Source organism: Bos indicus x Bos taurus, chromosome X (genome assembly GCF_003369695.1).
Source record: "Bos indicus x Bos taurus breed Angus x Brahman F1 hybrid chromosome X, Bos_hybrid_MaternalHap_v2.0, whole genome shotgun sequence".
Taxonomy (NCBI): Eukaryota; Metazoa; Chordata; class Mammalia; order Artiodactyla; family Bovidae; genus Bos; species Bos indicus x Bos taurus.
Genome location: NC_040105.1, coordinates 13,644,969 through 13,670,595, shown reverse-complemented (window position 1 = coordinate 13,670,595; position 25,627 = coordinate 13,644,969).

Sequence of the window (25,627 nt, the reverse complement as noted above, 5' to 3'; positions counted from 1 at the left end):
TGTACTTTTCATCATAGGACTGGAATGCAAAAGTAGGAAGTCAAGAGACACCTGGAATAAAAGCAAGTTTGGCCTTGGAGTACAAAATGAAGCAGGGCAAGGCTAACAGAGTTTTGTTAAGAGAATACACTGGTCATCATAAACACCTTCTTCCAACACAAGAGATGACTCTACACATGGATGTCACCAGATAGTCAATATGGAAATCAAATTGATTACACTCTTTGCAGCCAGAGATGGAGAAGCTCTATACAGTCAGCAAAAACAAGACCGGGAGCTGACTGTGTCTCTGATCATGAGCTCCTTATTGCAAAATTCAGGCTTAAACTGAAGAAAGTAGGGGAAACCATTAGGCCATTCAGGTATGACCTAAATCAAATCCCTTATGATTATACAGTAGAAGTGACGAACAGATTCAAGGGATTAGACCTGGTAGACAGACTGCCTGAATAACTATGGGCAGAGGTTTGTAACCCTGTACAGGAGGTTGTAACCAAAACCATCCCAAAGAAAAAGAAATGTAGGAAGGCAAAGTGGTTGTCTGAGGAGGCCATACAAATAGCTGAGAAAAGAAGAGAAGTGAAAAGCAAAAGAGAAAGGGAACTATATACCCAACTGAATGCAGAGTTCAACAGAATAGCAAGGAAAGATAAGAAAGCCTTCTTATGTGACCGATACAAAGAAACAGAGGAAAAAATAGAATGGGCAAGACTGGAGATCTCTTCAAGAAAATTGGAGATACCAAGGGAACATTTCATACAAAGATGGGCACAATAAAGGACAGAAATGGCAAGGACTTAACAGAAGCAGAAGAGATTCAGAAGAGGTAGCAAGAATACACAGAATTATTTTTAAAAGATTTTAATGACCCAGATAACCATGATGATGTGATCACTCACCTAGAGCCAGACATCCTGGAGTGTGAAGTCAAGTGGGTTTTAGGAGGCATGACGATGAACAAAGCTAATGGAGGTGATGGAATTCCAGCTGAGCTATTTCAAATCCTAAAAGATGATGCTATTAAAGTGCTGCACTCAATATTTCAGCAAATTTGGAAAACTCTGCAGTGGCCACAGGACTGGAAAAGGTCAGTTTTTTAACCAATCACAAAAAAGGACCATGCTAAAGAATATTCAAACTACTGTACAATTGTGCTCATTTCACATGCTAGCAAGGTAATGCTCAAAATCCTTCTAGCTAGGCTTCAGTGCTATGCAAACTTAGAACTTCCAGATGTACAAGCTGGGTTTAACATAGGCAGGGGAACCAGAGATCAAACTGCCAACATCCACTGGATCATAGAGAAAGCAAGGGAATTCCAGGAAAACATCTACTTCTGCTTCATTGACTATGCTAAAGCCTTTGACTGTGTGGATCACAACAAACTGGAAAATTCTTCAAGAGATGGGAATACCAGATAACCTTACCTGTCTCCTGAGAAATCTGTATGCAGGTCAAGAAGCAATAGCTAGAAGTGGACATGGAACAACGGACTGATTCAAAATTGAGAAATGAGTTTGTCAAGGCTGTATACTGTCACCCTGCTTATTTAACTTATATGCAGAGTATATCATGAGAAATGCCAGGATGGATGAATCACAAGCTGGAATCAAGACTGCCAGGAGAATATCAACAATCTCAGAATGCAGATGATACCACTCTCACGGCAGAAACTGAAGAGGAATTTAAGAGCCTCTTGACAAAGGTGAAAGAGGAGAGTGAAAAAGCTGGCTTAAAACTCAACATTCAAAAAACTAAGATCATGGCATCTGGTCCCATTACTTCAAGGCAAACAGATGAGGAAAAAGTGGAAACAGTGACAGACTTTATTTTCTTGGGCTCCAAAATCACTGTGGATGATGACTGTAGCCGGGAAATTAAAAGACAGTTACTCCCTGGAAGGAAAGCTATGACCAACCTAGACAGTATATTAAAAAGCAGAGAAATCACCTTGCTGACAAAGATCCGTACAGTCAAAGCTACAGTTTTTCTAGTAGTAATGTTTGGATTTGAGAGTTGGACCATAAAGAAGGCTGAGCACCAAAGAATTGATACTTCTGAATTGTGGTGCCAGAGAAGACTCAAGAGTCCCTTGGATAGCAAGGAGATCAAACCAGTCAACACTAAAGGAGATTAGCCCTGAATATTCAGTGGAAGGACTGATGCTGAAGTTGAAGCTCCAATACTTTGGCCACCGAATGAGAAGAGCTGACTCATTGGAGAAGTCCCTGTTGCTGGGAAAGATTGAGGGCAGGAGGAGAAGGAGCCAACAGAAGATGAGATGGTTGGATGGCATCACTGACACAATGAACATAAGTTTGAGGAAATTCCAGGAGATAGTGAAGTACAGGGAAGCCTGGCATGCCGCAGTCCATGGGGTTTCAAAGAGTCAGACACGACTTAGCAAGTGAACAACAACAATGTTTATAAGCTTTAAAGGCTGAGTTACTTAAGCTTATTTAGAACCAAGTAAAATGCATAGCCTCATCTATGATATGCCTGATTAATGCCATGCAACTTGGTAGTCAGCCATGTTCCCCGAGGAAGGACTGATGATGATGCAGGCCCACACAAAACCCTGAGATTATGAAGAAGCAGCTAGAGGTGAGAGGGCAGCATCTTGTGAGTTCTCTCTCTTCTGTCTCTAGCCAAGAGAAGCAAGGGGAACCTCTGCAAGATTCTGGGAATCATAATATTGTTTACATGCCCCAACATACACACACACACACACACACACACACAAGCATACCTCTACACACACCACAGTCTCCAATGCCACAGGCCAGTTTTACATATACTCTGCTATAAAAAGAATGATGTGTTTTACATGCAATCTGCTTGCTTGGAAATCTAAATTCAAAATCCCTTTGTATGAAACCATTTAGGTTCTCTACTATGTGTCTGGCAGCTTTTCTACGTTATCTCTTGGGACAGCTTCTTGTAGGACCTTCAACCACCATCTAACAAATCTGGCTGCCTGTAGGTGTCATTTTGGAGAGACCATATGCAGAGGCTATACAGAGGTGGAGATGCCAGAGACCCCCCACCTGTTCCAGCCCCAAGCTCTTGGGATTTCCCCAGCACAGGCACTAGACCTAAGAGCGAAAGAACCTCTGAGATGGCCCCAACATCAACTGCTGCTGCTGCTGCTAAGTCGCTTCAGTCGTGTCCGATCCTGTGCGACCCCAGAGACGGCAGCCCACCAGGCTCCCCCATCCCTGGGATTCTCCAGGCAAGAACACTGGAGTGGGTTGCCATTTCCTTCTCCAATGCATGAAAGTGAAAAGTGAAAGTGAAGTCGCTCAGTTATGTCCGACTCATAGCGACCCCATGGACTGCAGCCCACCAGGCTCCTCCGTCCATGGGATTCTCCAGGCAAGAGTACTGGAGTGGGGTGCATTGCAACATCAGCTACTATGACTGAAACCATTGGATCCCAAGAGAAGCTGTCTGCCTAACCCCAGTCAACATTGGTAAGCAAATAAGCCCTTTTGTGGGGTGTTTTGATATCCAGCTACAGACAGCCAGAACAGTCTTTGAATAACAAGAACATCTGCCTTGGTCTCCCGCTATCACACCACTCTTGAGGTCATCTCAGATATGACTGGTCAGCAGCCACATCCCATCCTCCACCTCCAGCACTCACTGATTAGTCCTACTTTGGCTGCATGTCGAGCCTACCAAGACAAGCTTGACAGGTAAAGGACTGTTCTCATGTTAAAGATGAATGTAGCTGCATTCACCTTCCCAAATACATGGGCACCTGTGTTTATCCAATACAGCATCACATGAGCAGTCTAGTCAGCATTTCACTTTGGATTCCAAGACTTTACACCCAGACATGTAGTTGCTCCAAAACATTCTTCAATTATAGCTTTTATAGCCCTGTGCCCTTAATAGGAACACTCACTTCCAAGCCTTTTCAACTGTTCATTACAGCGTCCTGGAACTATTGCCAAACTTGAATTGGCAATGCAACTTGGAAACACATTCTAAAACTACTACTTCACCTAAAAATGCAGAATATTTTATCTTTTAAGAAAATATCTTAAATTAAAAATTAATCAGTTAGCTCAAGGAGGTGTATTTTTCAACTTTAGGAATGTGTTCATACAGCTATGAGAGTTTAAGGTTACAATGTATTCAAGAAGAATTACTTTTGCTTGAGAAAAGAATTTCTGTTATATGCTAGGATATTAAACATACAAGCACATACACACATACAAGAATATACCTGTGGGCAAAATCTAACAAAAAAGAAAATTTGCTTTCCTAAAAGGTAAACAGAAGCTGTGCAAAACTTCCCTCTAGTAGACCACATAAATGAATAAGACACACAGTAACCAAATTGATAAATGGTGGGTTATCAGAGGAGAAATCAAACTTGATCAGTAAATTTTCCCAGTAGGACCAATGCAATGTGACACAGTAGGAAGTCTGCAAGCTCAAGGGAGCACTGCAAAGGCACAAAGCTCACTGCTGTGAATGGCAGGCTGTTTCCTCTGCAGATCTGTGTGAGAGAATGGGGAAGAACACCTCAGAAAGAAGCGCTACAGTTTAACAGAAAAATCTCATGTTTGTGCTTGGTTCTTTTATTTTCCAAGGCATTTTTGAAATAAACAAATGTGCCCCATTGGGGTGCAATCCCAGCCTGCTAAGGTCATGTTTATAAAATCAAGTGGAGAAGAGTTGGCTTTCAAAACAGAACAGTCTTCTGCTTCCCTGTTTCTGCTACCCCCTAGCTGTGTGAACCCACATAAACTACATAATCTCTCTGCTCTTTTACTGTTTTCTGGTAAAATGGGGATTATAATGCACATGATTGTGGTAGGGGTTAAGTGAGATCATACTGTAAGTTGCCAGTTCTGTGCCCAGAACACACTAGGTATTAAATTACTGATTCATACATTAAGTATTAATATACTTAATTGGTAACACATTTCTTATTAAATATAATTTCAGTTCATAGCATTACCCTTATATTATTATTAATAATATATACTATTTAAAATCATTTTTAAAAACTCTCTGATCAAAGGGTCAAGAGACCTGGTTCTAATCCAAACCCCGCTCTCCATATGATCTGGGAAAGTTGTTTTCTACTTATTTATGAGCCTCAGTTTCTCTCTGGTTGCTGCTGCTAAGTCGCTTCAGTCGTGTCCGACTCTGTGCGACCCCATAGACGGCAGCCCACTAGGCTCCTCTGTCCCTGGGATTCTCCAGGCAAGAACACAGGAGTGGGTTGCCATTTCCTTCTCCAATGCATGAAAGTGAAAAGTGAAAGTGAAGTCGCCCAGTCCTGTCCGACTCCTAGCAACCCCATGGACTGCAGCCTACCAGGCTCCTCCATCCATGGGATTTTCCAGGCAAGAGTACTGGAGTGGGGTGCCATTGCCTTCTCTTTGGTTAAAAACAAGTAAATAAAGAGTTTGGATTTGCTGATACTGTCTCTCCTGACAGAAAAACAGAAACATTGTAGCAATTTAATTACTCTAAGTTCATCTGAGTCTAATTTGTTTTCTTATTCCAAGAAGGTCGCCTTGAGCAACAAAAGCAAAAATAAACAAGTGGGACTACATCAAACTGAAAAGCTTCTGCATAATAAAGAAAACCATCAACAAAATGAAAAGGCAACCTACAAAATGGGAGAAAACATTTGCAAATCATATATATGATAAGGGGTTAATACCTAAAATATATAAAAACTCATATATCTTAAAAGCAATAAAACTAACAATCTGATTTTAAAATGGGTAGGGGATTTAAATAGACATTTTTCCAAAGAAGATATACAGATGGCCGACAGATGCATGAAAAGATGGTCAGTACTGCTAATTATCAGGCAAATGTAAATCAAAACCACAATGAGATATCACCTCACACCTATTAAGCTGGCAATTATCAAAAAGACAAGAAATAACAAATGCTGGTGAGGATAAGGAGAAAAGAGAACCGTCATGCACTGTTGGTGGGAATGTAAATCAGTGCAGCCACTATGGAAAACAGTATCAGATCAGATCAGATCAGATCAGTCACTCAGTCGTGTCCGACTCTTTGCGACCCCATGAATCGCAGCACGCCAGGCCTACCTGTCCATCACCAGTTCCCGAAGTTCACTCAGACTCACGACCATCGAGTCAGCGATGCCATCCAGCCATCTCATCCTCTGTCGTCCGCTTCTCCTCCTGCCCCCAATCCCTCCCAGCATCAGAGTCTTTTCCAGTGAGTCAACTCTTCGCATGAGGTGGCCAAAGTACTGGAGTTTCAGCTTTAGCATCATTCCTTCCAAAGAAATCCCAGGGCTGATCTCCTTCAGAATGGACTGGTTGGATCTCCTTGCAGTCCAAGGGACTCTCAAGAGTCTTCTCCAACACCACAGTGCAAAAGCATCAATTCAACTCTCACATCCATACATGACCACAGGAAAAACCATAGCCTTGACTAGACGAACCTTTGTTGGCAAAGTCATGTCTCTGCTTTTGAATATGCTATCTAGGTTGGTCATAACTTTCCTTCCAAGGAGTAAGCGTCTTTTAATTTCATGGCTGCAGTCACCATCTGCAGTGATTTTGGAGCCCAGAAAAATAAAGTCTGACACTGTTTCCACTGTTTCCCCCTCTATTTCCCATGAAGTGATGGGACCGGATGCCATGATCTTCGTTTTCTGAATGTTGAGCTTTAAGCCAACTTTTTCACTCTCCTCTTTCACTTTCATCAAGAGGCTTTTTAGTTCCTCTTCACTTTCTGCCATAAGGGTGGTGTCATCTGCATATCTGAGGTTATTGATATTTCTCCCGGCAATCTTGATTCCAGCCTGTGTTTCTTCCAGTCCAGCATTTCTCATGATGTACTCTGCATATAAGTTAAATAAGCAGGGTGACAATATACAGCCTGGATGTACTCCTTTTCCTATTTGGAACCAGTCTGTTGTCCCATGGCCAGTTCTAACTGTTGCTTCCTGACCTGCATACAAATTTCTCAAGAGGCAGATCAGGTGGTCTGGTATTCCCATCTCTTTCAGAATTTTCCATAGTTCATTGTGATCCACACAGTCAAAGGCTTTGGCATAGTCAATAAAGCAGAAGTAGATGTTTTTCTGAACTCTCTTGCTTTTTCCATGATCCAGTGGATGTTGGCAATTTGATCTCTGGTTCCTCTGCCTTTTCTAAAACCAGCTTGAACATCAGGAAGTTCACGGTTCACATATTGCTGAAGCCTGGCTTGGAGAATTTTGAGCATTACTTTACTAGCGTGTGAGATGAATGCAATTGTGCACTAGTTTGAGCATTCTTTGGCATTGCCTTTCTTTGGGATTGGAATGAAAACTGACCTTTTCCAGTCCTGTGGCCACTGCTGAGTTCTTTGCAGCCAAAGATGGAGAAGCTCTATACAGTCAGCAAAAACAAGACCAGGAGCTGACTGTGGCTCAGACCATGAACTCCTTATTGCCAAATTCAGACTTAAATTGAAGAAAGTAGGGAAAACCACTAGACCATTCAGATATGACCTAAATCAAATCCCTTATGATTATACAGTGGAAGTGAGAAATAGATTTAAGGGACTAGATCTGATAGATAGAGTGCCCGATGAGCTATGGAATGAGGTTCGTGACATTGTACAGGAGACAGGGATCAAGACCATCCCCATGGAAAAGAAATGCAAAAAAGCAAAATGGCTGTCTTGGGAGGCCTTACAAATAGCTGTGAAAAGAAGAGAAGTGAAAAGCAAAGGAGAAAAGGAAAGATATAAGCATCTGAATGCAGAGTTCCAAAGAATAGCAAGAAGAGATAAGAAAGCCTTCTTCAGCGATCAATGCAAAGAAATAGAGGAAAACAACAGAATGGGAAAGACTAGAGATCTCTTCAAGAAAATCAGAGATACCAAAGGAACATTTCATGCAAAGATGGGCTCGATAAAGGACAGAAATGGTATGAACCTAACAGAAGCAGAAGATATTAAGAAGAGATGGCAAGAATACACAGAAGAACTGTACAAAAAAGATCTTCACGACCCAGATAATCATGATGGTGTGATCATTGACCTAGAGCCAGACATCCTGGAATGTGAAGTCAAGTGGGCCTTAGAAACATCACTACGAACAAAGCTAGTGGAGGTGATAGAATTCCAGTTGAGCTATTCCAAATCCTGAAAGATGATGCTGTGAAAGTGCTGCACTCAGTATGCCAGCAAATTTGGAAAACAGTATGGAAGTTCCTTAAAAAATTAAAAAATTGAACTACCATATGCTCTAGGAATTCCACTTCTGGGTTTTCATCCAAAGCAAACAGAAAAAAAAAGATATATGCTCCTCCATGTTCATTACAGCATTATTTACAATAGCCAAGACATGGAAACAATCTAGAAGTCCACTGATGATGAATGGATAAAGAAAATACGGTGTGTATATAAACACAATGGAATATTATTCAGTCATAAAAAGAAGGATATCTTGCCATTTAGAACAACACAAATGGACCTTTAGGGCATTATGCTAAGTGAAATAAGTCAGACAAAGAAAGATAAATACCATATGATCTCACTTAATGAGGAATCAGGAGGGAAAAAAAAAAAAACACACACCTGAGCTCATAGATACAGAGAACAGATTGGTGGTTGCCAGAGGCTAGTGAATGGGGTGGACAAAATGGATGAAGAGGAGCAAAAGGTACAAATTTCCAGTTATAAAATACCGAAATGCAAACTTAATCTTATTTTCTTACAATCTATTCTAATTCTTCACTACTTTAAAACTTTCCCTAATCTCAGACTGTAAAAACAACAAATGACTTCTGAAAGGTTCTAAGTCAGAAAATTGGTTAAAAAAAAAAAAAATCATCTTTTCTTCAACTCCTTGATGCCCATAAGCAGGAAATTTGTCAAATCCTCTCCTTCTCTTGTCTGAAAAATCAACCATCAACTTAATAATGATGGACTCTGAATGCAGTATTCCCATAGATGCTGAAGTTTAGAGCATCCCAGGATGCAGAACACAGTTGCAAATGAGAACCAAGCCACCGGCATATTTTAGCACCAGATACATCATCTGTTGATTGCCAAAGCACTAAAACCTTGTAATCCACTCTAGGAGAGGCCCTCGGGACATAACTTGCTGCTTATTTTCTCACAAACCTGATATCTTTGATCATCAGGCTTCTCACACCTCAGAGATTTGAAGTTGAACAAAATTTCAAGAACCCAGTGTACCAAGAGTAACGACAGCTGATACCTGACAGCCCAACATGCTGCCTTATACTGTGGCTCCCGATATTCATCTTTAGATTTAGAAAAGAAAATTCCGGCTGATTTGCACTCCAGCAAAGCATTTGAGGTTCCTAAATTACTACCCTGAGTCATCATGGAAAGACCATTCTGATCTCACTGTCTGTGTGATGTAAGAAAAATATATGATGCACTTTAGAAACATTCTCATCAAAAACTTTTTCAAAGTACAATCTTCAATACCTAGAAAATTACCCATAATAATTTATTCCTTGGAGATGTGATATTGTTGTAGCTCTATACTTTAAAGGTATTAACATACAGAATGCCTGCTGAGTACAAGGCTTTTGGGGGATAAAGACTCAAACAATATAGGGGATACTGTTGTTGTTGTGCCCATGTCACTTTACTCAGTCCAGACATCCAAACCCAGATGCTGTGTTGATTGTTAACGGCTTGCAGCTCCCTCCTTCTCTAGAAAACTGTCATTGTCTGCTTGGAAGCTGTGTCACTGGGCGGGTAAGGGAATTTATTTCCACTGACTTCAAGACAAAGATGCACAAAAGCCCCCCATCCCCATATCTGCCTAAAGGAGGAAACAACTTTGCAGAACAATATGTACTCTGCTACTGCTAAATCACTTCAGTCGTGTCTGACTCTGTGCGACCCCAGAGACGGCAGCCCACCAGGCTCTGCCATCCCTGGGATTCTCCAGGCAAGAACACTGGAGTGGGTTGCCATTTCCTTCTCCAATGCATGAAAGTGAAAAGTGAAAGTGAAGTCTCTCAGTTGTGTCCAGTTCTTCGAGACTCCATGGACTGCAGCCTACCAGGCTCCTCCGTCCATGGGATTTTCCAGGCAAGAGTACTGGAGTGGGTTGCCATTGCCTTCTCCACCTATAATGAGAGGATCTAAACACTCTAAGTGTTAGTCACTCGGTCATGTCGGACTCTTTGCCACCCCATGGACTACAGCCTGCCAGGTTCCTCTGTCCATGGAATTCTCCAGGCAAGAATACTGGAGTGGGTAGCTATTCCTTTGGCCAGGGGATCTTCCTGACCCAGGGATTGAACCCAGGTCTCCTATTCTAGAGCTCCTCAAATGGTCAGGTTGAAATTGTCTTCAGCTAAAATCACATCCTTGCTTGATTCCTTCCTTTGTCCAGTCCCTTCCCTCCCAATCCTCTTTTCCTGAGAACAGTTCCTCAATAGGGTACTTGCAAAAGAATAGAAATCTCAGATTAACTTCTTCTTCTTCTTCTTCTTTTTTTTTTTTTTTAAAGATTTCTTCTTATTTTATTTATTTTTAGCCGTGTTGGGTCTTTGTTGCTGTGTGGACTTTTCTCTAGCTGTGGAGAGCAGGGGCTACTCTCTAGCGGCGGTGCGCAGGCTTCTCATTGCAGTGGTTTTTCTTGTTGCGAAGCACAGGCTCTAAGGCACATGGGCTTCAGTAACTGTGGCACATGGGCTTAGTGTTGTGGCTCCTGGGCTCTAGAGCACAGGCTCAGCAGTTGTGGAGCAGGGGCCTAGCTGCTCCGTGGCATGTAGGATCTTCCCAGACCAGGGATAGAACTCGTGTCTCCCACACTGGCAGGCGAACTCTACCACTGAGCCACCAGGGAAGCCCCTCAGGGTGTACTCCCCAACCTAGGACAGACCTACATGCTTCTCTCATGAATATAAGAATATATTAAACTCAGCTCAACACTAACTGAACACTGACTGCATGTTCAAAATTAGAAATGAAAGAGGGTATAGAGATTATGTTCATTCTCAGCTAAGACAGAATAATAGGCACCAGATTTACTTTCTTGCCAAAAGAAAAAATGGACAAAAGGTATGAAAAATAGTTTTCATGGTGTCATCAGGCAACAAAAGACAATGATCTTAAATAAATGAGACAAACCCCATGATTTCCCCAGCTTACTGCATAGTGAAAGGAACCCAGGACAGTCCTGGCAGACTCCTGAGTTGAGAATACAGAGCTGAGAGGCCAAGGCAGTAAAAGTGATCAGGGCAGAATACCAAAGATGAGAAGGCTACATAGGAAGAGAACTCGGGAAATCTGCAGAGGGTGCCCCTTGAATATTCAACATATGAGTCAGCATATGCACATGAGGAAAGGGACACCGGAGAAGTTTAAAGGGAGAAATCCCTGGAGATCACACAGGGCCAAAAACAGCACCCATTTCTCAGGCTTGTTGGAAAACATAGTTCATAGGACACTGGGTAGATTACTAAAAAGGGTTTTACCTCAGCTGTGAAGGAAAAATAGCACCAGACTACAGAGCACTCTGATCTCACCTAATGAAAATTAAAAGCAAGACTCAAGAGCATCAAACTGATTTTAAGTAACTTAACTGCATCCCAGAAGAAAGCTCAATAATATTTATACTAATCCAGAAATATACAGCACCCTACAAGGTAAAATTCACAATGTTTGACATCTGGTAAAAAATTACCAGGTGTGCAAAGAAGCAGAAAAATGACCCCAAATTAGAAAAAAAAAGTCAATTAAAACTGGCTCAGAAATGTCACAAACACATCAATTAAAAACTTATTTAAGGGAATTCCCTGGTGGTCCAGTGGTCAGAACTCTGTGCTCTCACTGCCGAGGGTCCATGTTCAACCCCTGGTTGAGGAACTAAAGTCCTATGAGCTGCGCCATACAGTCAAAAAAAAAAAAAAAAAACAGTTGTTTATAACTATATTCTCTATGTTCAAAATACAGAAGAAAAATTGAACATGTTAAATAGAGACAAGAAAGATTTGAAAAAGATCCAGTTTAAACTCCTAAAAATTAAAATTATACTCAATGGAATTGGTGGAAGGTTCGATATTGCAAAGAAAATATTGGTATACTTGAATATTCAGCAATAGGAACCATCCAAAATGAAATACCTAAGAACAGAGCATCAGTGGTCTGTGAAATAACTTTAGATGGACAAATATATATGTAATTGTCATCTCCAGAGAAAGAGGAATGGAGAGGACAGAAAACATATTTGAAGAAATAATGGACAAAATTTTTCAAATTGCTGAAGACTATAGACCCACAGGTTCAAGGAGATGAGCAAACCACAAGTACAAGAAACAAGAACAAAACCACAGTAAGTTACATCATAATCAACTTTTAAAATCCAGTGATAGCAAGAAAATATTAAAAGCAGCCAGAGGAAAAAATACATATTAACTACAGGGGAACAAAGATAATGATGCAGAGACTTCTTGTCATGAACAATGCAGGCCAGAGGACAGTGGAGTAATATCTCTAAGGTACTGAAATAAAAAACTGTCAACTAGAATTCTAGACCCAGCAAAAGTGAAAGTGAAGTCGTGTCTGACTCTTTGCGACCCCATGGACTGTAGCCTACTAGGCTCCTCTGTCCATGGAATTTTCCAGGCAATAGTACTGGAGTGGATTGCCATTTCCTTTTCCAGGGGATCTTCCCGACTCAGGGATTGAACCCAGGTCTCCCACACTGTAGACAGACGCTTTACCATCTGAGCCACCAGGGAAGTCCTTAGACCCAGCAAAGATATCTTTTAAAAATGGAGGCAAAATAAGGACTTTTTTCAGGCGTATAAAAGATGAAAGAATTTATTACAAGCAGGTCTGTAGATAAGAAATATTAAAGAAGGAAAGTTATAATAGATGAAAATCTTGATTTACACAAACAAAGAGCACTGGAAATGGTAACTATATGGGTAAATTTAAAGAAATTTTCTCATTATGTACATCTCTTAAAAGATAATCAGTCACTTAAAGCCAAAATATAAAAATGTATTTGGGGATTTATAACATAGGTAGAGGGCTTCCCTTGTGGCTCAGACATAGAAATAAAATATGTGAAAACAAAAGCACAAGAGTCCGGAGGGGAGAAATGGGATAGGTAGTAAGGTCTTTATACTATATAGAAAGCAGTATAGTATCACTTGAAAGCAGACCGTAATAAGTTAAAGATATGTTATAAATTGTAAAGCTACTATTATAATAACAAGAAAAGTTTTAAAAGTCACAAAGGAGATAAAACAGAATCATAAAAATTAGTTAATCCAAAAGATGGGAGAAAAGAGGGAAAAGAAGCAAATAACAGATGGGAGAAATAGAAAATAAACAGAAAGATGGTAGATAAAAATCCAACCATAGCTGTAATCACATATGTGGTAGAAAGACTCTAAGATGGTCCCCAATTATCCCTGTCTCCTTGTATTCATGCTTCTGTGTAATCCTTTCCTGTGACTTGATTCTAACCAATAGAATATATTGGACTTCCCTGGTGGTTCAAAAGGTAAAGAATCCACCTGCAATGCAAGAGACCCAGGTGTGTTCCCTGGGTCAGGAAGATTGCCTGGAGAAGGGAATGGCAACCCACTCCAGTATTCTTGCCTAGAGAATTCCATGGACAGAGGAGCCTGGTGGGCTACAGTTCATGGGGCCGTAAAGAGTCAGACACGAGTGAGCAACTAACACAAAACAAATAGAATATAGGATGTCACCTGCATGACTACTACAGTAAACAATAATTTCCATCTTTCAAGCAGACTCTCTCTATTGACTATTTCTCTTGCTAGCTTTGATTTAAGTAAGCTGTCATGAAGAAGTCCACATGGCAAGGAATTGAAGGTGGCCTTCATTGTGACAACATGCAAGGAACTGAATTAAGTCAATAATTACATTGAAAGTGAAAGTCACTCAGGTGTGTCTGACTCTTTGCGACCACATGGACTACACAGTCCATGGAATTCTCCAGGCCAGATACTGGAGTGGGTAGCCTTTCCCTTCTCCAGGGGACCTTCCCAATCCAGGGATAAAACCCAGGTCTCCTGCATTGCAGGTGGATTCTTTACCAACTGAGTCACAAGGGAAGCCCCCAATACACATTAGCTTAGAAATAGATTCTTCCTCAGTTGAGCCTCAGATGAGACCCCAGCCCTGCCTGATGCTTTGATTGCAACCTTGTGATACCTTGAAGCAGAGGACTCAGCTAGGCTGTACCTGAATTCCTGACCCACAGAAACAGTCAGATAATAAATGTATGCAAAATGTGTATACCTTTTAGCCCCAAAATATTCACTGCTCAGGTATGTTCACAAAATTGACTCCTCACAAAATTGATTGGGTTTTGTTTCAAGCTGCTATGTTTGTGGTACTAATATTTTACAGCAATAAATCACTACTAAAACATGAAATCTATATGGTTTAAACACCCAATTAAAATGGAAATTGTCAGACTGGATTAAAAAAACAAGACCCAACTATATACTACTTTTAAGAAATATACTTTAAATATAAGGACACAAGTAGGTTAAAACTAAAAGGATAAGAAAAGATAAATATGCTATTCGAATCTGAAATTAAACAGGAATTGCTATTTTAATATAAGACAAAGATTTCAGAGTAAATAAATAATATTAATAAGAATAAAGAGGGTCATTTCAAGTCAAGAGGACATGATTGTTCTAAATTTTTATGTACCTAATAACAGAATTATTACATGAATTAAAAGCTGATAGAAGTATAAGGAAAAATAGACAAATATATAATTATACTTAAGAGATTTCGCCTTTTCTCAATAAATGAAAGAACAAATAGAAAACAAGGAGACAGAAGACTTGAACAGCACGATCAACCAAATGCCTAATTAACATTCATGCACTACTTCAAAAACTGAAACATACACATTCTTTTCAAGTGCCCAAAGACCATTTACCAAAACAGCGTATCCTGGTCCATAAAACAAATCTTTTGTTTCTTTTTCTCCATGGTATTCTTAAATTAGAAGTGCTAAAACCTTAATCTCTACCCTTAACCTCACTGAAATTGTGAATGGGATTTCATGGGGAGGAGGATGAGCAGGGCAAATCTCCAATACAAAGTATGCCAAATGCTATTTTTGAGAAAGGAATACTTTTTGAAGGGACAGAAAAGAAGTTCACTCTTTCCAGAGTTCTGAGGGTCAGCTGAGTTAGACTTTAAACATGGTGTGTTCTAAATGGAATCCCATGAGTCTGGACTAGTGTATGCTCATAACAGATTAAGTCTTCTATTATCAAAAAAGGTTGAGGCCCAGCTACTTTTGGCTCAAAGACATTATGTATTTTATTAAAATTTGTTTATATCAGATTGTATTTAGATAATCAGTAATAGAGCAGTAAACAAAAACCTCCATGAAACCCAGTATCTCACTGGGGGAGATATTTCTATGAATATGCTTCATGATAACATTTCTGTGTCCAAGGTGGAAAATAACTTGGCCTGCAAGAGAATTTAAGATGATGCTGTACAAGTTAACTTGCTCACCCCATGTGAAATCAATAGTCCAATTCAATACAGCTACAATGTTGAATCAATGATTAACTGTGAAACCTAAGCTATTAATGGGGAAATAATTCACACAGCATTGCACTGATAGTAAACAAATGAAAAACTCCATTAAAAGAGAAAACAATGTTTCTCTATTGGGTTGCTATAGAATATTTTCAGGTACATGCAAAACATAACTGATTGGGTGGCAGGTCCTGGAACAGGTTATGATGATCCTAAAAAGCTTCAGGTTATTCCAATTCACTTCAGTGCTCAGTACCATTGGGCAAATTTGTAAAGAAAAGAGAAAGAGCTGGGTAACTAAAGTAAGGATTATGTTATAAAGAGAGAAATATCTTACAAATTGGTAGCAGCATTCTGGAGGACAATATCTATCCAAATGCAAAATGTGTGTACCTTTTAGCCCCCAAATATTATTAGGCTGGTGAAAAAGTAATCATGGTTTTGCACTGTTGAACTTTGCTGTTTGATATTGGAATACATTCTTAAATGTGGTCATGTTTTACATCATTTTAAGGCACATTTCTCACTTTACGTTTTTTTGCAAATGACAGACTTGCTGTTTATTTTATATTTATTTTAGACTAAGGAAGTGATGTTAGACAAAAAGCAAATTCTAGTGATTTTCTTATACAAGTTCAAAATGGGTTGAAAAGCAACAGAGATAACTCACAACATCAACACATTTGGCCCAGGAACTGCTAATGAATGTACAGTGCAGTGGTGATTCATGAAGTTTTGCAAAGGACATGAGAACCTTGAAGATGAGGAGCACAGTAGCCAGCCACTGGAAGTTGACAGTGACCAACTGAGAGGATAATCGAAGTTGATCCTCTTACAACTACATGTGAAGTTGCTGAAGAAGTCAACATCGACCATTTTATGGTCGTTTGGCATTTGAAGCAAACGGGAAAGGTGAAAAAGCTTGATAAGTGGGTGCCTCATGAGCTGACAGCAAACCAAATTGTTTTGAAGTGTTGTCTTATTCTAACAATAACAACGAACCAATGAAATTGTGATGTGTGATGAAAAGTGGATTCATATGACAACTAGGCAATTACCAGCTCAGTGGTTGGACAGAGAAGAAGCTCCAAAGCACTTCCCAAAGCCAAATTTGCACCAAAAAGAAGATCATAGTCACTGTTTGGTGGTCTGATCCACTACAACTTTCTGAATCCTACTGAAACCATTACATTTGAGAAGTATGCTCAGCAAATGTATGAGACGCACCCAAAACTGCGATGCCTGCAGCCAGCACTGGTCAACAGAATGGGCCCAATTCTTCTCCAAGACAACACCCGACTGCACGTCGTACAACCAACACTTCAAAAGTTGAACAAATAGGGCTATGAAGTTTTGCCTCATCAGCCATATTCACCTGACTTCTCACCAACTGACCACCACTTCTTCAAGCATATTGACAACTTTTTGTAGACAAAATGTTTCCACAACCAATAGGAGGCAGAAAATGCTTTCCAAGAACCCACCCTGGTGGGGAGGGGTATTTATACCATCACTGGTTGAGTCCCTGAGGGACATTCATTCCATCCTGCTAAACAGACAGCGAAAGGGGCTCCAGCAGTAAGAGAAAGTCCTCAGGCAAATACTTCAGTACTGACAGAAGTCAGAGCAGTGTGCATTAAAGTGGTAAAGACAAATGGGGATGGGTAGGGAACCAAGAGCATCCACCTAAGATGGACTTTAAGGTTGGGGGATCCAGCAGCTCAACAGTACCATAAGATCCTCTCCTCTCCACTCAGATTTGCAGGGTTAATTTTATTAACCAATGTTTTTCATAGTGGTTATTACATGATTATCAGTCCCAACTAGGGCTACAGATATTGTAGGATACAGAAGGCACTTTGATGTCAATGTTCCAAGCAACAATGCTTACGTTTAGCCTAATTAGACTAAATTAAGGCATAGGCACACCTCAGATTTTGTTATATGGCTTATATCTATCAGAATCAATCCCTGGAGATAAAGGTGGGCTGTCTTCCTCAGATAGAAAAGCTGGGTACTGTTGATAAGGGAGAAGTTGGGAGTAGATGCTGGGTAGCTCAACCACAAATTTACGGTGATAAGTGTGTAAAGATGTTAACTGCAACCTTCTTTGCAATAGGAAAATCTTAGGAGTATCTGAAGTGTGTGTGTCAATAGGGGATTTATATTTAAACAAACTATGGTACATTCTTAGTTTGGAGCCTTTGCAAGTAGTAGATCTTTATACTCTGATATAGATGGGTCTCCAAGATATATCATTAAACAATAAAGGCACATGCAAATCAATGTGTAAAGCAAATCACTTTTGCATATTAAAAAGCAGGTATATGAATAGAAAATTGATTATGTTAAAGCCTAAGCAGTCAAAGACCACCAAGGATAAGCTTGTACTATGACAAGGTCAGATTTATATTCTTGAAGCAGTAAGGAAGGGCTCTCCAGGAGAATGGTGGACACATCTTTTATAAGGTTTGGGTTCTTGCTAAAGGATTCTGAGGAGAGTTTAAGGGAGTAGCAATCAGTTGTGGGTTGGTTGCTTTCCTGAGGCAGCATTAGGAAGGAGATTGAGTGCTGTCTTGAGATGATGGGACTTTGGCAAGATTAGGTCTCTTGTAGAGCTTTGGGGCAGTCATCAGTAAGAAAGCAGAAGCCACTCAGAGGGGGACATTATAGCATTTTACAGCTGCTGCACAAGCATTGGAGAAAGTTTTCTGTTAACTTTGCATCTGATTTTATCTGTGTCTAGCCCACTCCTTCAGTCCCAAATAGGTTTTTACTCTTTTTAAGGAATACTAAGAAACTGTTAACAGTAGTCGCCTCTAGAAAAGTGGATTGGGTTGGAAAAGTGAGGAGGAAAAGATGCTCGCACTATTTATTTGCATCTTTCTGTTTTAGTCAGATTTTCTAAACGTGCTAAGTCACTTCAGTCATGTCCAACTCTTTGTGACCCTATAGACTATAGCCCACCACGCTCCTCTGTCCATGGGATTCTCCAAGCAAGAATACTGGAGTGGGTTCCATGCCCTCCTCCAGGGGTAATACTGCAGTAGGTTCCATGCCCTCCTTTCTGACCTAGGGATCGAATCCACATCTCCTGAGTCTCCTGCATTGCAGGCAGATCCTTTACTGCTGAGCCACCAGGGAAGCCCTTTCTAAACATGATCATATGTTAATTTTGTTACATTTTACAAGTTAACATGGATTATATGAGCAGTGAGAATATAGCCTTTTTTATTTGGTTGTTATCTTATTTTTATTTATCTATATCTTGTCAAGAGGGCTTCCCTTGTAGATCAGTGTTAAAGAATCCACCTGCCAATGCAGGAGACACAGGTTTGATCCCTGGGTTGGAAAGACCCTCTGGAGAAGGAAATGGCAACCCACTCCAGTATTCTTGCCTGGGAAATCCCATGGACAGAGGAGCCCAGCAGACTATAGTCCACGGGGTCACGAAAGAGTCAGACATGACTTAGTAACTAAACTACAACATTTTGTCAAGAAAGAATGTTATTTTTAAAATAATAATAGACACATTTTTTTTGCCGCCACAAAAGTCAACAGTTGGACTGTCAGCACAGTCTAAACCTGGAGCTCAGAAATGAGCTTTGCCAACCCATCTTCCTCGCCTTCTCATGTGCTGCTTCTTCCTGCCTCTCTTGGGTCATTCCTTCTATGCCCAATCTTTATATCATCAGCCCTGCCCTTAACAAAGGGTAACAAATTTGGAGTGAAACCAATCAGACAATGTACTTATAACCTCACAGGTGCCCAGGTACTGCACTGGGGGAGGGGGGGAGGCAGGAGAGAACACAGTTCTAGATATAAACTTCAACAATAAGATCCTGCCTCTCTTCTCCTAACTCAGCCTTCTCCCAAGACCACACACCTATCAGTGCTGATAAATTATGTGTTACTGCTGCATTCCCTTCTTGTCAGAAACAAACACTCATCTTGTAATATGTCAAAAGAAATGTAGTTGAGGAGCAAGTATGCTCTTTTATAATACACTGTGAGTTGACTAATAGGATAGATAATTCGGGGGAGAAACCAAAAGTCATAAAGATACTTGTACTTTATGGCCTGCAAGTTCAATAAAGTGCCTCCTCCAAGTGCTTCTCCCATTAGCAAGGGATTTTTTATTTTAGAAGGCTGGCTGAGAATGTTATAATATGGAGGACTTGCCACAGAAGAAGTATGCTGCTTGTAATCATACGTCTAGAATAAAGAACGAACTGTATGACCAAATAGAATAACTCCTTTTTTGAGCCATTATAACAAACCCAATGACAAATATTGAGAGCCTCCCATGGCAGCATGATCTGAGTAGCTTTACGACATTCCTACCAGGCCATTATTTTTAAGGAGACTGATTCAGAAAAGTTGCTAGTGATATACAAGGAGTATCATTTATAAAAAAATTACATGATCTTTTCTAGGACCAAGATAACTATTATTTACAAACAAAGAGAAAAATCTACTATAATATTGAGTCTCTGAAATAAAATTTCAACTATTTTGTGAATAGTTGAAAAATAATTACTTCACAGGGCTTCCCTGGTAGTTCCTTCACAGAATTCCTGTAGTTAAGAATCCACATTGCAATGCAAGGGACACCGGTTCGATCCCTGGTCCAGGAAGATCCTACATGCCATGGAGCAACTAAGCCTGTGTGCCACAACTACTGAGCCAGTGCTCTAGACAGCCCGCAAGCTGCAGCTACTGAAGCTCACCCAAGCACCTAGAGCACCTGGTTGCTCCGGAACAAGGGAAGCCCCTGCAATGAGAAACCCACACACCACAACAAAGAGTAGCCCTCTTCACCACAACTAGAGAAAAGCCTGCACAAAGCAATGGAAGACTCACCACAGCGTCCCCCGAAAGAAAACAAAAGCAAAGAAAAACAAAGAAAGAATTACTTCAGTTAATTCTGCCAACTCTTAGCCACAAACTTGTTAATTGAAAAATCTTTGTAGAATTAATTTTAAAAACGTTCAAGTCATTAAAAGGAAACAAACTTTTACTTTTAAACATACCGTTTTCAACAAACACATCAAATATTTTGGAAGAATCTGAACAACTGAAAATCATTTCCATAGAAATGGTCCCTTACACAGGAATCTGTTTCTTCTTGCGTTAACGGGGATATTATCTCAACGAACTATTTTAATGGTGCTCAAATAAGTACAAGAAATATATAATGTACTGTTGCACAGTCATTTTTCAATCATGCACTGGTGATTTATTAACAGAAAGATTTATTTCCAAGTGTTTATTGACATAATTGGGTTGAAAACTACCATGAAATAGTGTAAGGAGTTACTGCAGTGAGAAGACTGGAGCTAATCCCGAGCATCATTTTCTAACTGTGAAAGTGGGCCTGTCATTCACTGTGTCTGAGTCTTCTCTGGAAAAGACAGATATATTTTTACCCTGGCTTTACCTAAAATGGAAGCCTAAGTCAAAGAAGAAGAGCAATCTACTTTTGATCCAGATACATGGCTGTGGTGATATTAAAATATGTCCACAAGTCATTTGATTCTTCTTCCTTCAGAGAGTAGAATCTAATTCTTCTTCCCCTAAATGTGGGCTGTATTTACTGACTTGCTTCTAATGAACTGAATGGTAGAAGTGACTGTCTATGACACATGAGATTAGGATACAAAAGGCATTGTGACGTCCTCCTTGCTCTTTTGCTTTGTTCATGCACTTAGGGAGAGAGCACACAACATGGTGCATTGTGTAGATATTCAGGCAGACCCATCAAGAGGGCCACATGGCAAGAAACTGGGACTTCCCACCAATAACACCAAGGAACTGAGGCCTCCTTCCTACAGTCATTTCAGGATTTTGGAAGTGGAGCCTCTTGCCCAAGTCAAGGCTTCAGATTACTACAGTCCCTGTCTTAACTGCTGTTAAGTTAAAATGTTACAGATGCTCCAGAAAAACATCTATTTCTGCTTTATTGACTATGCCAAAGGCTTTGACTGTGTGGACCACAATAAACTGTGGAAAATTCTGAAAGAGATGGGAATACCAGACCACCTGACCTGCCTCTTGAGAAACCTGTATGCAGGACAGGAAGTAACAGTTAGAGCTAGACATGGAACAACAGCCTGGTTCCAAATATGGAAAGAAGTACATCAAGGCTGTGTCACCCTGCTTATTTAACTTATATGCAGAGTACATCATGAGAAACGCTGGGCTGAGGAAGCACAAGCTGGAATCAAGATTGCCGGGAGAAATATCAATAACTTCAGATAATGCAGATCACACCACCCTTATGGCAGAAAGTGAAGAAGAACTAAAGAGCCTCTTGATGAAAGTGAAAGAGGAGAGTGAAAAAGTTGGCTTAAAAGTCAACATTCAGAAAACTAAGATCACGGCATCCGATCCCATCACTTCATGACAAATAGATGGGGAAACAGTAGAAACAGTGGCTGACTATTTTTCTGGGCTCCAAAATCATTGCAGATGGTGATTGCAGCCATGAAATTAAAAGATGCTTTCTCCTCGGAAGGAAAGCTATGACCAAGCTAGACGGCACATTAAAAAGCAGAGACATTACTGTGTCAACAAAGGTCTGTCCAGTCAAGGCTATGGTTTTTCCAGTGGTCATGTATGGATGTGAGAGTTGGACTACAAAGAAAGCTGAGCACCAAAGAATTGATGCTTTTGCACTGTGGTGTTGGAGAAGACTCTTGAGAGTCCCTTGGACTGCAAGGAGATCCAACCAGTCCATACTAAAGGAGATCAGTCTTGAGTGTTCATTGGAAGGACTGATGTTGAAGCTGAAATTCCAATACTTTGGCCACCTGATGCAAAGAGCTGACTCATTGGAAAAGACCCTGATGCTGGGAAAGATTGAGGGCAGGAAGAGAAGGGGACGACAGAGGATGAGATGGCTGAATGGCATCACTGACTCAATGGACATGGGTTTGGGTGGACTCTGGGAGTTGGTGATGGACAGGGAGGCCTGGCATGCTGTGGTTCATGGGGTCACAAAGAGTCAGACACAACTGAGTGACTGAAGTGACTTAATTGACTGTCTTAACTGCAACCTGAGCCACATCCAAACAGCAAAACCATTCCTGAATTTCTGACCCACAGAAACTGGAATGACAACTGTTTGTTGTTTTATGCCAATAAGTTTTGGGATAATTGTTAATAGATCATCACTGTAGATGGTGACTACAGCCATGAACTAAAAAGATGCTTACTCCTTGAAAGAAAAGTTATGACCAACCTAGACAGCATATTAAAAAGCAGAGACATTACTTTGCCAACAAAAGTCCGTCTAGTCAAGGCTATGGTTTTTCCAGTAGTCATGTATGGATGTGAGAGTTAATTGATGCTTTTGAACTGTGGTGTTGGAGAAGACTCTTGAGAGTCCCTTGGACTTCAAGGAGATCCAACCAGTTCATCCTAAAGGAGATCAGTCCTAAATATTCATTGGAAGGACTGATGTTGAAGCTGAAACTCTAATACTTTGGCCACCTGATGCAAAGATCTGACTCACTTGAAAAGACCCTGATGCTGGGAAAGGTTTAAGGTGAGAGGAGAAGAAGACGACAGAGGGTGAGGTGGTTGGATGGCATCACCGACTCAATGGACATGAGTTTGAGTAAACTCTGGGAGTTGGTGATGACAGGGAGGCCTGGCATGCTGCAGTCCATGGGGTCACAAAGAGTCGGACACGACTGAGTGACTGAACTGAACTGAACCAGGAAAAATACACCTATAAAGATAAGAATATATGTCAAAAGGAGAAAATGACCTTTAGATTTAGTGTATTAAAAATAAGTATCTCAGAAAAGAAAAAAAAGAAGACAAGAACAATATAACTCTCTTTTTACATGGAAAGTTTCCAAATAAATTTAAAAAGAAACAAGAGCTTTGATTTAGAAATATAGTCAAATTCTCAAAGCTTCCACATATTCTGGCTTATAATGCAGTTAGAAGAAACTGCAATGTTCCATCAGTCACAGTGAAAGTTCTGTAGTCCACAGAAGACACTGTGAGGGATGATAAAGCAGCTCTTCAGGTGGAGACTGGTCACACACATGGGAACACTTCATAAGCATCCTTAAACCACACATTTAACCATCATTTCAGATTTAAAGAAAATCTTAAGCAAGCTTACAGTTACTAAAAATCTCTATTATAGATATCCTGTCTCCTTCACTAAATGTATGTTTACCAAAATGATTTAAGAGAACAAAAGTAGCAAAGAATGGAATTAAAACTACAGCATGAGTCTTCAAACTTGGGTTATACAAAGACTTTGCAAATGGTATATGGACATAAATAGTCATGAGGAAAACAATTTCAATTCCACTTCCATATATAACCAATATCTCCTATAAGTGATCTGCCTGCGAGACGCATTGTATCTGGTCTTCTTTCCTACCTCTCTTTTCACAAACATCTTTTTCCATGTTTCAAAGGAAGGCATATTTCTTTGAATTCCAAAACTGGATTATTATGCATTATCCCAGAGTGTGAAAACTTCAGGGGCACCAAACAAAGGAATAGTTTAAAATATTCGTGTTTGCAAACTTCATCTATTCAAATCACCATAAACTCACAGGAGTACATCTCTCTTATCTTGTATATATTTTTATTAAATGAGAAGGATTGTAAGACTCATGTTGAAACGTTCTATATTTTAAAATATTGTAGTATGAAGGAGGGGTTGTGGGACTGATAATAAAAAATTTTCATTTAGGAAGCACACCTCTCAATTCTGTCAACTATTGTGAAATAACACATTGCTCCTGAGGATAGTTCCTGTGAGACTGCTGCCAACAAAGATATGAAACCACCATCCTATGATATCATTTATTTAAAAAAGAACCAGGCTCAAAAAAAAATCTGATTTGATAAATGAGGAAAGCTAAGGGTACTATGGAAAAGGTACTATCGTTAAAGCTGGCTTGGGAAACCTTTTACATATTAGTTTTCCTCTCTTGAAAATACTGTGGTTTGAACAAGGTTATGAATCTGAGAGCACAGTTCATTCTTTACAGAAATATTTATTGAGTAATTTCTATTTACCAGACGTTGTTTTAGATTCTCGGATGCAACACTACATAAAATGAACAAAAATCTAGCCTCACAGGAAAGACAAACAAACAATAAACAAAATATGTAAATGTATAGTACATTAGAAAGTATAGAGAACAAGAAAAAGGGGATGAAGAACAGGGAGAGCCAAGAGGCACTGGGGATTTTAAGTTAGGTGGGCAGAGACAGCTCCATTTAAAAGGTGACATTTGCACAAACGTCAAACGTTTGAAGGAGATGAGGGAGCAAGACTTTTGGATATTTGAGTGGGGGTGGTTGCTGAGCAGAGCGGGGAAAGCATGTGGAAAGAACCTGGGGCAAAGTATGCTTGGCTTGCTCAAGGAACAGCAAGAAGGTCAGTGAGGAGAGGAGTAAGTGAGAGGGAGAGTAGAAGAAGAAGAAATGATAAGGGTCATGTAGTGCTAGACCATGTGCTAGAAACTCACAGGCTACTGCAAGGATTTGACTTTTACTCTGGATGAGGATTTTGTGGAGTATCATGGTCCGACTTAACGTTAAGTGGCACACTAACTGCTGTATTGAGAAGAGACTATAGGGAGCAAGGACAGAAGCAAAAAACCCAGCTAGGCGGTCGCTGCAGTAATCCAGAAAGAGACCAAGATGGTAGTCAAGGAGGTGATAAAAAGAAGTGAGACTCTGCATATATTCTGAAGGTAAAGTCAACAGAATTTTCTGATAGATTGACTGTAGGCTGTGAAACAGAATAGCCCTATATCTATTGGAAAAAATACATTCATAGTTTAAAATTTTCTAGAAAGAAAATTCCAGACACAGATGGTTTCACTTATAAATTCTATTACATGTTTATGGAAGAAATCTTACCAATCTTACTAAAACTCTTTCAGAAAATAAAAGATGAGAGGTGACTGCTCAACTCTTTTTGTGTGGTCAGCATCATCCTAATTCTAAAACCCGATAAAGGCAGTGCAAAAAAGAAATTTATACACCAGTACCACGCATGAACACAGATGCAAAAAAGTCCTTAACAAAGCAT